Source organism: Malus sylvestris, chromosome 17, assembly GCF_916048215.2.
Source record: "Malus sylvestris chromosome 17, drMalSylv7.2, whole genome shotgun sequence".
Lineage (NCBI taxonomy): Eukaryota > Viridiplantae > Streptophyta > Magnoliopsida > Rosales > Rosaceae > Malus > Malus sylvestris.
The window spans coordinates 11,461,690-11,472,206 of NC_062276.1; the positions used below are offsets into that span (position 1 = coordinate 11,461,690).

General features: G+C 34.2%; 1 long non-coding RNA gene and 2 pseudogenes across 1 annotated transcript; all 3 read left to right on the forward strand.

Annotated features, from left to right (window-relative positions):
- Positions 1–958: 958 nt before the first annotated feature.
- LOC126611110 (uncharacterized) lies at positions 959–2,956 on the forward strand. Its single transcript, XR_007618716.1, has 3 exons — positions 959–1,161; positions 2,369–2,452; positions 2,545–2,956. It is a non-coding gene; the product is annotated as an uncharacterized LOC126611110 (long non-coding RNA).
- A 279-nt stretch (positions 2,957–3,235) lies between these two features.
- Positions 3,236–3,342, forward strand: LOC126612711 (small nucleolar RNA R71; annotated as a pseudogene).
- Positions 3,343–9,874: 6,532 nt separating this feature from the next.
- Positions 9,875–9,981, forward strand: LOC126612709 (small nucleolar RNA R71; annotated as a pseudogene).
- Positions 9,982–10,517: the final 536 nt, after the last annotated feature.

Sequence of the window (10,517 nt, forward strand, 5' to 3'; positions counted from 1 at the left end):
TTAAACAAACAAGTTTAACGATTGGATTGCTGAAATTAATTTTATAGACAGCAAAAATCATTGAAGGAATTAAATATGCCGATCATGTCTTTTACCTTTGCCTGACGAAATATTATATTTTGCCTTATAAATATAAACCCTAAACCCTAATTATAATGTATACCTTTGTGCGACGAAAGCTGGGAGGTTAGTTGCGTAAAGGTTGTCGTTTTGCATGCCAAGTTCTCTCTTGGGGCGAAAACTTTACCCGACGACAGATATCAGTAGGAATAAAATATGAACCTCAAGTACCACATGCAAGATACATCATACATGCAACACGTACGACTTTCTTATGGATTTTGGAAGTTTGTCTATATCTATACCAAGGCTTCCAAAAATACGAGCCTTCTCCCGCATCCAAGTACAGCTGAATCACATGCACCAAATTCAAGGGGGATTGGGAATATAATTGCCCCATCGCACTCAATTATTGTTCGTTTAATGTTTTCTTTCCACAACATTTTTATTCAAATTTCGCTATGTTTTTTTATGTTTCAATTATTTGATCAATTTATCGGAAAAGAACAGGTTAACGATCATATGATCGATATCAACCATCATATCGACAATAGAGAGGGAAAAAGAATAAGAAATGACATGTCATCACCTAACATTTTCAATAATGTCACTAAAACATTTCAAGTTCCAATTCAATCAACCTTTCCTGTCAGCAACGTATGTCTTGCATGCTGCCATGCAATACCAACCTCTTGACAGCAAAGCACTTATGTCACTCCTACGAGAAATTCTAAGATCCGACCGAACAATTCAAGACACAAAAACTCTTCTCCTACCCAAACCCTGATTTTATCATTTTTTTTCTTTTTCAAAAAATGAGGACAACTGGTGCCAAGTTACGATTATCTATCTTTTTTGGAGGTCGGGAAGACACACAGAGACATTTCAGCCTCCCACATTGATTTTATCATGTTAACCTGGCTAATTTTAGTCTCATTCTCCTCTCACACCACCTCCAATTCAAATGCCCTAGCTACACAAAAACCTCTCCATCTTTTTATAATCCTCCTCTAGTAACCTTAGTTGAATGGCAGGATAAATTTTAAGGGCGGAGAAAATAAGACCAGCAAATTATGGATCTGATCAGTTGTGCATCATGAGGTAATGTGGTTTCCTTGGTAGTTTTGTGCCTCTGTTTTTTTTTCTGCTTTCTTCTGGTAAACACATTGTTGTAGGGCACCACTTAATTAGCACGGCATTTGATGACTCCCTAGTCCCTAGCTATACGTTCTTGTTTTTTTATCTCATTCATTTTTCTTTCTAGTCTATCTCTCATTCTTTCTTTCCAATTAGAGGGAAAAAATGCTAAGAGATATAATTTTGATATTAACTCTAAACCCTAATTTTTTATATGAACCGTAAACCCTAATTTTTTATCTGATCATTTTGATGGAATTAATCTTTTATTTTTTGTTTAAAACAAACAAAATTGTTTGTAGGGTTAGTTTTGAAATATTCACAAATAAAGATGGGCATCCACAGCATTGTAAACTTTAGATAAGGGTTTTTGAAGGAAAAGAGTGTCCAGAGACGATATTGGGTTGTAAACTTTTTTTTTTTATTATTATTTTTTTTAACAAACGATTTTTTTTTACTTTTTTTGTCAAACGATAGATGTTGCTAGATTAGATGTTAGATTAGCCACTGATGAGGTTCGAACACACGTCTTCATGCAAGGGCTCAACTACTTTCCATCATTGTGGTAAGGGGCCACTTACGAACAAACGATATCTACACTAAAGGGGAGAGGGATTAGGCTAAGTCTCACAATAGCAATAATATGGTTCAAGTTTACCTTTGATGAGAATCTAACCTAAAACCTTTCACTTACCAGTAAAGAAGAATATCACTAGACCATAGTACTAAGTAACGATATTGAGTTGTAAACTTAACCACTCAAATCGGACTTTCAAAAACATCCTTGAATATTATTGGGCTGCATGAGCAAAAACTTTTGAACTACCCCACCTAATACAAGCCCATACTATTATCCCTGACAATAGGCCCATATCAATCCCCACCGTTTACCCAAATTGTCCCGAAGCCCTTACTCCGGAGCAAACAAGGCAGGAGTAATTATCATTAATATTCAAAATTTAACATTCAATTTCATAAATATCATTTTTTATAAATTTTTTTAAATATAATAGAAAAATCATGCAAGTGAATAGACCTAAATACGCTCAAAATCCATATCCATATATAGAAGAAATTCAAGAAAGTTGGGGATTCAAAATTGCAGTCATTGTGTCTTCCTGGCAAACCTGATGACTGAAATGAATTTTTGTTTCTCCATTTGCTCCATTAGCATACTTGCATCTTGAACAACCGCACCAATTCTCGTTTGCAAGCCAATGCATCGTGTTTGTGCCATACTCAGTGCCCAAATGAGGTAAAACATATCGTAATCAATTTTTTTTTTCTGCATAATGACAACAAGATGTACAGGCTGATTAATACCCAAATTTTTTCCCAAAATTCCAGGGCTCGGCGTTGCTGTTCCCTCATAGTTGAAGCAAGATTGGGATCTTGTAGTTCTGAAAGCTCCTCCTGTAACACATATATGGAGCAGAAGCAAAGAAAAGCATGAATAAATTAACCAAAATTTTTACGAGAAAGTTTGAAACAATGAGTATTATGTTCTGTAAATTAATCTACCTCACTAGCTAGAAGCAGGCTGGGGCACTCATCTGGAATGGGTAGAAAATCACCGTACAGCTGTCAAAAGTTAACTTCCTTATCAAATGCGTATAAAAGAAGGCATGCTAACCTCAGATCCCAATCTGTCTGCCATTGACTATTTTTCCTTATTGAAAACTATGTAGTTAGAAGAGGCCACAATTCAGAAAAATTTCCATTACATTACCAATTACATCCTTATGTTTATTTGGTTTTAATTTTGAGGATATTTAAGTCTATTTAAGTGGGCTTTATGTTATTTTTGAAAGATTTTAGAAAAACTGACATTTATGAAATTTGGTGTTAAATTTTAGCTATTATCTATAAAAACTCTCTACCATCCCATTGAGATGAATTTGCAACAATATTCTCAATGATAGTAGTAGCTTGCTCTGGTTCTTTACCCAATATATTTCCATCAGTTGCAGCATCCAATCCATTTCGACATTCATCACTCAAGTGTTGGTAGAAGTATAAAATTAGTTGCCATGGTAAAAACTGATGGTGTGGACAACTAATTATCAAAGCTCTGAATCTCTACCATGTTTGAAAAAGTGGTTCTCCCTTGTTCTGCCTAAAGTGAAATATGTGATCCCTCAACCTCTGTGTTCTAGACTGAGTGTAAAACTTTGGAATGAACTTACTAGAAAGTTGAGTCAAAGAGTTAATTGATCTCGCTAGCAAAGTCTTGAACTAGGTTCTAGCATCACCCGTGAGAGAAAAAGGGAAAAGCTTTAGGCGAATGAACTCATCGGAGACGCCTTTAATATTCTATGTCCCACAAATATCCAGAAAATTATCTACATGCTCACTAACATCTTGATTCTCATCACCAGAAAACTTGGGCAACATGTTAATAACATAATCTTTGATCTTATAAGAAGAAGTAACATCAAGTGTAAAAGTTTTCAATCAAGGATCTAAACCAATTACATACAAGGAACTACAATTAACATCACAATCAAATACAGGATTGACTCCATAGAAACAATCTGTAAAACTTACTTGATGAATTCATAGTAAATGGTTCTTGAATTAGCCTTCTCCTCTATGCAATTGGTGTTCAGTTTCAATAGGGAAAACTTCTTAATGAACTTGATTGTGAGAGGAGAGACCAAATCCATATATATCCAATTGTTGACAGTTTCCTCCTATTAAGAAAAAATGTCATCCCATAATGTGAGTGGCTTAGGGCTGGTTTGATATTGTTGTGCTTTGAAAAAAAATTGTTTCTGCTGTGCTGTGAGAATAAATAGCTGTGAAATAAAGCAGCAGAGTGTTTGGTAAACTTTTTTGTAAAAGTGCTTTTGAAAAAAAAAGCAGTATTATAGTGTTTGATTAACTTTTATGTAAAACAGATGTAAAAAAAAAGCTGGTTTTTCAAAGCTGGGTTTTGCAGCTTTGTGTTTTTGGCTTTTTTTCACCCAAAATTGTGAAAAAAAAAACTGAAGCTGAATATTTACCAAACATAAAAAAGCTCCGAGCTTTTTTTTATAGCCATTTTTTTTTCAGAATCACCTCAGTACCAAACTAGGGCTTAAACCACTCCCTCAGAGTTCTATTCCCAATCAATTTTGATATAAATAATTATATTATTTATCTCCTAATACATGTATAATTCTATTTATTATTTAATATAATATAGATAAAATGATGTGGCAAACTCACACACATGGCAAAATCTTACATTCTCCCACATGAGTGTAGCTTCATCATTTCCAAAATAGCATTATATCCAATAAGGCAATAGTGATCACCGAATCATACTCATGTATACAAGAATTTTCAATAACTCTCCACATCAATACAATTGCAAGAGTATAGAAAACTTGACACAATCATTTTGTACCAGCACTCTACAATCACTTAGCAATCATATCAAGTGTCATCATTGCAATTAGGGAATCGATGTGTGAAAACTTTGGTACCCATAAAGCTCCCACATTTTGGTCCTTTTAATGTCATAGACATTCCAAAATTTCTTAATAGTTTTGCAAAACATAGTCAATAATACTAGATTCACATGAAAATTACTTAATAAGAAATTACCAACATAATGTAATTTGCTTACAAGAAATAAAATTCATCTATATCACAGATAAGTCTACTAGCTAGTCAACAATATGAAAGGCTAAAACAAAAAAAGAAACAGTACCTTTCTCCCACACAAAAAATCTGGTATGTAAACTGAACAAATCTATTTACGGTCTCAAACAAGCTTCTAGATAGTGGTATCTCAAATTTGATAACATGGTTTCTTCTTCTGGTTTTGTTATAATTGTATCTGCATGAAGATGGTGAAATCCAATTTCATTTTTCTTGTTCTTTATGTGGATGACATATTGCTTGCTAGCTCAGATTTTCAGTTATTGCAAGAGACAAAAAGCATGTTAGCCAACAATTTTGATATGAAAGATTTGGGAGAGGCTAATTATGTTTTGGGCATTGAAATAGTCAGAGATAAAGCCAAAAGAGCATTGGGATTGTCTCAACAAAACTACATAAACAAAGTTATGAAGAGATTCAATATGGAAGCATGTTCTGGTGGTGATGTTCCTATTGGCAAGGGAGACAAATTTTCGGTTGATCAGTGTCCCAAAACATATTATGAAATCGAAACCATGAAGGATAAGCCTTATGCCTCATTGATTGGAAGTGTCATGTATGCTCAGGTATGTACTCAACTAGATTTGGCCTTTGCAGTAAGTGTGTTGGGAAGATTTCAACAAAATCCAGATGTCTCTCATTAGAATTCAGCCAAAAAGGTTTTAAGATATCTATAGAAAACCAAGTCTTATATGCTGATATATAATCACGTAGATTCCCTTGATTTGGTGTGTTATAGTGATGCTGATTTAGGTGGAGATATTGACGATCGTATGTCAACAAGTGGATACAATTTTCTCTTGACAAATTGTGTTGTTTCATGGAAGAGTCAGAAATAAAATACTCGAGTAGTATCAACCATGGAGTCTGATTATATTGGATGCTTTGAAGCTGTTAGACATTCTAACTGGCTTAGGAATAAGATTTTGGATATGAAGATTGTCAGAAACATAGAACGATCATTGAAGCTACATTGTGACAATAGCTCAATTGTTTTCTTTGCTAAGAACAACAAGTGTTCTGAAGCTTCAATGCTTATTGACATCAAGTATTTGGTGGTTCAAGACAAGGTCAGAGATAAGCTCATTGATATAGAGAAATGTATTGTTTTTTTTTTTTATTTGTTGTAAGCAAATTACATTATCTTGGTAATTTCTTATGAAGTAATTTTCATGTGAATCTACTATTATTGACTATGTTTTGCAAAACTATTAAGAAATTTTGGAATGTCTATGACATTAAAAGGGCCAAAATGTGGGAGCTTTATTGGTACCAAAGTCTTCACACATCGATTCCTTAATTGCAATAACTGAAAATCTGAGCTAGCAAGCAATTTGTCATCCACATAAAGAACAAGAAAATTGAAATTGGATTTCACCATCTTCGTGTAGATACAATTATCAATTTTATTTTCAACAAAACCAAAAGAAGAGACCACGTTATCAAATTTGAGATACCACTGTTTAGAAGCCTGTTTGAGACCATAAATAGATTTGTTCAGTTTATATACCAGATTTTCTTTCCCCCTTTCAACAAATCTGGGTGGTTGAACCATATAATTATCTTCATCCAAGCTGCCGTTGAGAAATGCAGTTTTCACATCCATTTGATGCAAGTGAAGATCAAAATGAGTGGTAAGAGCTATAATTATTCTTAAAGAATCTTTTTTGGAATCTGGTGAAAAAGTCTCATTATAATCCAAACCCTCTTTCTGAGTAAACCCCCTGGCTACAAGCTTGGCCTTGTGCCTCACAATTCTTCCTTATGAGTCACGTTTGGTCTTAATAACCCATTTACATCCTATAGGCTTAATTGTAGAATTAGGAGTTTCTAAGGACCACACTTTGTTATTTTGCATAGATGTTAACTCATCTTCCATAGCTGTAAGGCAAAAGGCAGCTTTATCACTTTGCATAGCTTGTTGAAAAGAAGTAGAATCATCATCATCTCCCAAATCATATTCGACTTCCTGTAAGTAAACCAAATAGTCACCAGAAATTGCTGACTTTCTTGGTCTTTGAGACTTTCTCATAACTGGTGCAATTACTATATTTTCTTCTTGTGACTGTAATGGTTGCATATCAGTAATTTGAGGTGGAAATACATTGATTTCAGGCTGTTGAGTGGCTGCAATCTGATTCTCAAAAGCTACACTTTCCATAGGAATAGGTAGATATACGATATTGTTGGAAGATGGCTCTTATGTTTCATCAATTTCCTCAAAAACATATGAATTCTTGGATTGACAGTGGAGTGTATTGAAATCCTCAATGAACTTTGCATTATTTGTCTCAAAAATTTGAGTATGAGAATGAGGACAATAGAACTTAAACCCCTTTGACTTCTCTGAATAACCCACAAAATAACAATTGGTAGTTCTTGGATCAAGCTTCCTTTCATTAGAATTATAAAGTCGTGCTTCTACTCTACAACCCCAAGTCTGAAAATGAGCTAAGTACGGTTTCTTGCTTGTCCAGATTTCAAATGGAGTAGAAGGAACAGATTTGCTAGGCACTCAATTAAGAATATAATTGCAATCTTAATAGCTTCTCCCCATAAGAATTCCTGCAATTGAGAATGAGATAGCATGCTTTTTACCATATCTTTCAACATTCTATTTCTCCTCTCTGCTACTCCATTTTGATGTGGAGTTCCCGAAGTTGTATATTGTGCCACTATCCCTTGTTAGAGAAACAAGGCAAAAGGTCCCTTTTGTTGCCCACTTTCTGTGTACCTGCCAAAAAATTCCCCTCCTCTATCTGACCTAACAACTTTAATAGTCTTTTCTAATTGTTTTTCATCTTCCAGTTTAAAGACTTTAAAACAATTTAAAATTTGAGACTTTTCAGAAATTAAATAAAGATAAGTGAACCGTGAAAAGTCATCAATAAATAGAACAAAATAAAGATTACCACATATAGTTTTAGTTTGGAAATGGGCCACAAACATCTGTGTGTATTATTTCTAATAAGTTACTGTTTCTAGTTGAACATAACTTCTTAGTACTTGTGGTTTTGCCTTTAAAACAATCAATGCATGACTCTAAATTAGTAAAATCCAATTCTGGCAGCATACAACTTTCATCAAACGTTTCATTCTATCCTTGGAGATATACCCCAATTTTCTATGCCAAAGCATATATGACTTATCATTAGAGAGCACTCTCTTAGTAACAGAATTTTTGACATTGAAACATTCTTAAACATAAGTACATTGAAGCAGCCATAAATCCCCATTTGGAAAAGCATAACCAGGTAAATTATCAAATTGGTTCTTATGAAAAAGTTTAATGCTTTCATTATCTCCAATAAAAGAAAAACCATTCATTACAAACTTAGAAACTGAAAATGAATTCATTCTCATAGAAGGTACATATAAGACATTATTCAAAGTTAAAATAAAGCCAGAAGACAACTCTAATTTGACACTTCCAATAGACTCGACATCTACTTTTGTCCTATTTCCAACAACCACTATGTAGACCTCTCTACTTGGTTCCCTCTGGCTTTTGAAGTCCTACAATGAATTAATAATATGAACAGTGCAACCAGTGTCAAACCACCAAGAATTTTGAGTTACAAAAACTAAATTTGATTCAACGGTAACAAAAACATCAACAATTTGAATACCTTTCTTAATCAACCAAGCCTTAAAGCCAGCACAATGTCTCCTAAGATGTTCAGTTGACTAACAAAAATGACATTTTCTGACACAATCTTTATTCACTTTTAGATTAGAGGGAGGAACAGTTTTAGCGACACCAAAATTTTGAGCACCCTTTGTATTTCCAGAAGAATAACCTGCTTGAAATTTTGCAAATTTGATTGGAAAATTCCCAGCATTTCCAAATTTGTTGAATGCAACAGCCTTCTTCCATTTTCCCATATTCACAAGGTTGACAACTTCTTCCTTGCCTTTCTTGAGCCTTTCTTCCTCTTGACAACAAATTGCAATCAGTTCATTCACACTCCAGGATTCCTTTTGTGTGTTGTAGTTGATTTTGACCTGTTCATATTCAGCTAATAGAGAACTAAGTGCCATGTGCACCAGAAATTGCTCAGAAATCGGTACGTCCAAGTTGTTCAGCTTGTTGGCAATTTGACAAGCTTGAGTATGTGTTCTCTGATGCTCTCAATCCCATCAAACTTGGTAGAAGTGAGAAAGGATAAATAAGACCATACCTCCACCTTATCTGACATCTTATATTTTTCCTCAATAGCTGTCAAATAATCCTTAGCCAAATCATATAAAGGTATGCCTCATCCAATATGTTCCTCCATAGCATTCTGCATAATAACCAAGGGCATTTCATTTGCTTTTTCCCATTTTTCAAATGCATCTTTATGTTCTCTTGTACTCTCAGTACTCAAGGCATGTGGCTTAGGCTGCTTGAAAGCAATCACAAACTCCAAAAGTCCCATATTCATGTCAATTTGCTACTTCCATGTTTTGAAGTTATTCCCATTCAATTTCTCAATATTGATGAGATTCAAAATATTGAGACCTAAAAGTTGTTCAAAATTTCGTAAGTGTTTGTTTTTCATAATATCTATGACAAGAAAGTTGAATAAGCTTTCTCCATATTCAACTATAGAAATTGGTTACACCTTTGGGCAAGAAACCATTATATATATTAAGATCAACATTCAAACATAGCAAAGAATAAAGCACCAGAAATTAAGTCAATCCACACCTTTAGGTAAGAAGAACAATACATAATCCAAGTTTTCCATTTCTCACTACACATTAGCTTATCATTAATCCCAGTAAAAACATCCCCTTTGGAAGCTAATTTACTTGTTACAATTCATAAACCATAATCTGGTTAAACAAAACTCAATTTCTTAAGAACATAATTTCAAATAAACCACTTTGGTAGTAAATTGAAGATCTTAATGAAACCAACCCAGAATTCATATTTTGTCGATCCAAGATATTGACAAAAACAAAAAATTTATAGAAGGCCATCAAACAAATCAATTCATCTAAATTTGATCTCCATGCTTGAAAAATTAGCTGCCATGGTAAAAACTGATGGTGTGATCAACTAATTATCAAAGCTTTGAATCTCTGCCATGCTTGAAAAAGTGGTTCTCCCTTGTTCTGCCTAAAGTGAAATATGTGATCCCTCAACCTCTATGTTCTAGACCGAGTGTAAAACTTTTGAATGAACTTACTAGAAAGTTGAGTCCAAGAGTTAATTGATCTCGCTGGCAAAGTCTTGAACCAGGTTCTAGAATCACCCATGAGAGAAAAAGGGAAAAGCTTTAGGCAAATGAACTCATCGGAGACGCCTTTAATATTCCGTGTCCCACAAATATCCAGAAAATTATCTACATGCTCACTAGCATCTTGATTCTCATCACCAGAAAACTTGGGCAACATGTTAATAACATAATCTTTGATCTCATTAGAAGAAGTATCATCAAGTTTAGGATAAACTATGCACGATTGTCAAGAAGAAAATTGCGGCATAGAGAAATCTTGAATGGTTTGAGGAACACCACAGTTATTGCCATTAACAGCCATCTCTTCCTGTTCGTGCTTCTCCTTAGCCTTTTCTTCTATTTGTTCCTTGCAAATTTGCCTAAGCTTTTGTTCAATCTCTGGTTTGAATTCCACAAGCAGACTTTCTAAGGAACAAGTATCGATTATTCACCTACAAGGAACCA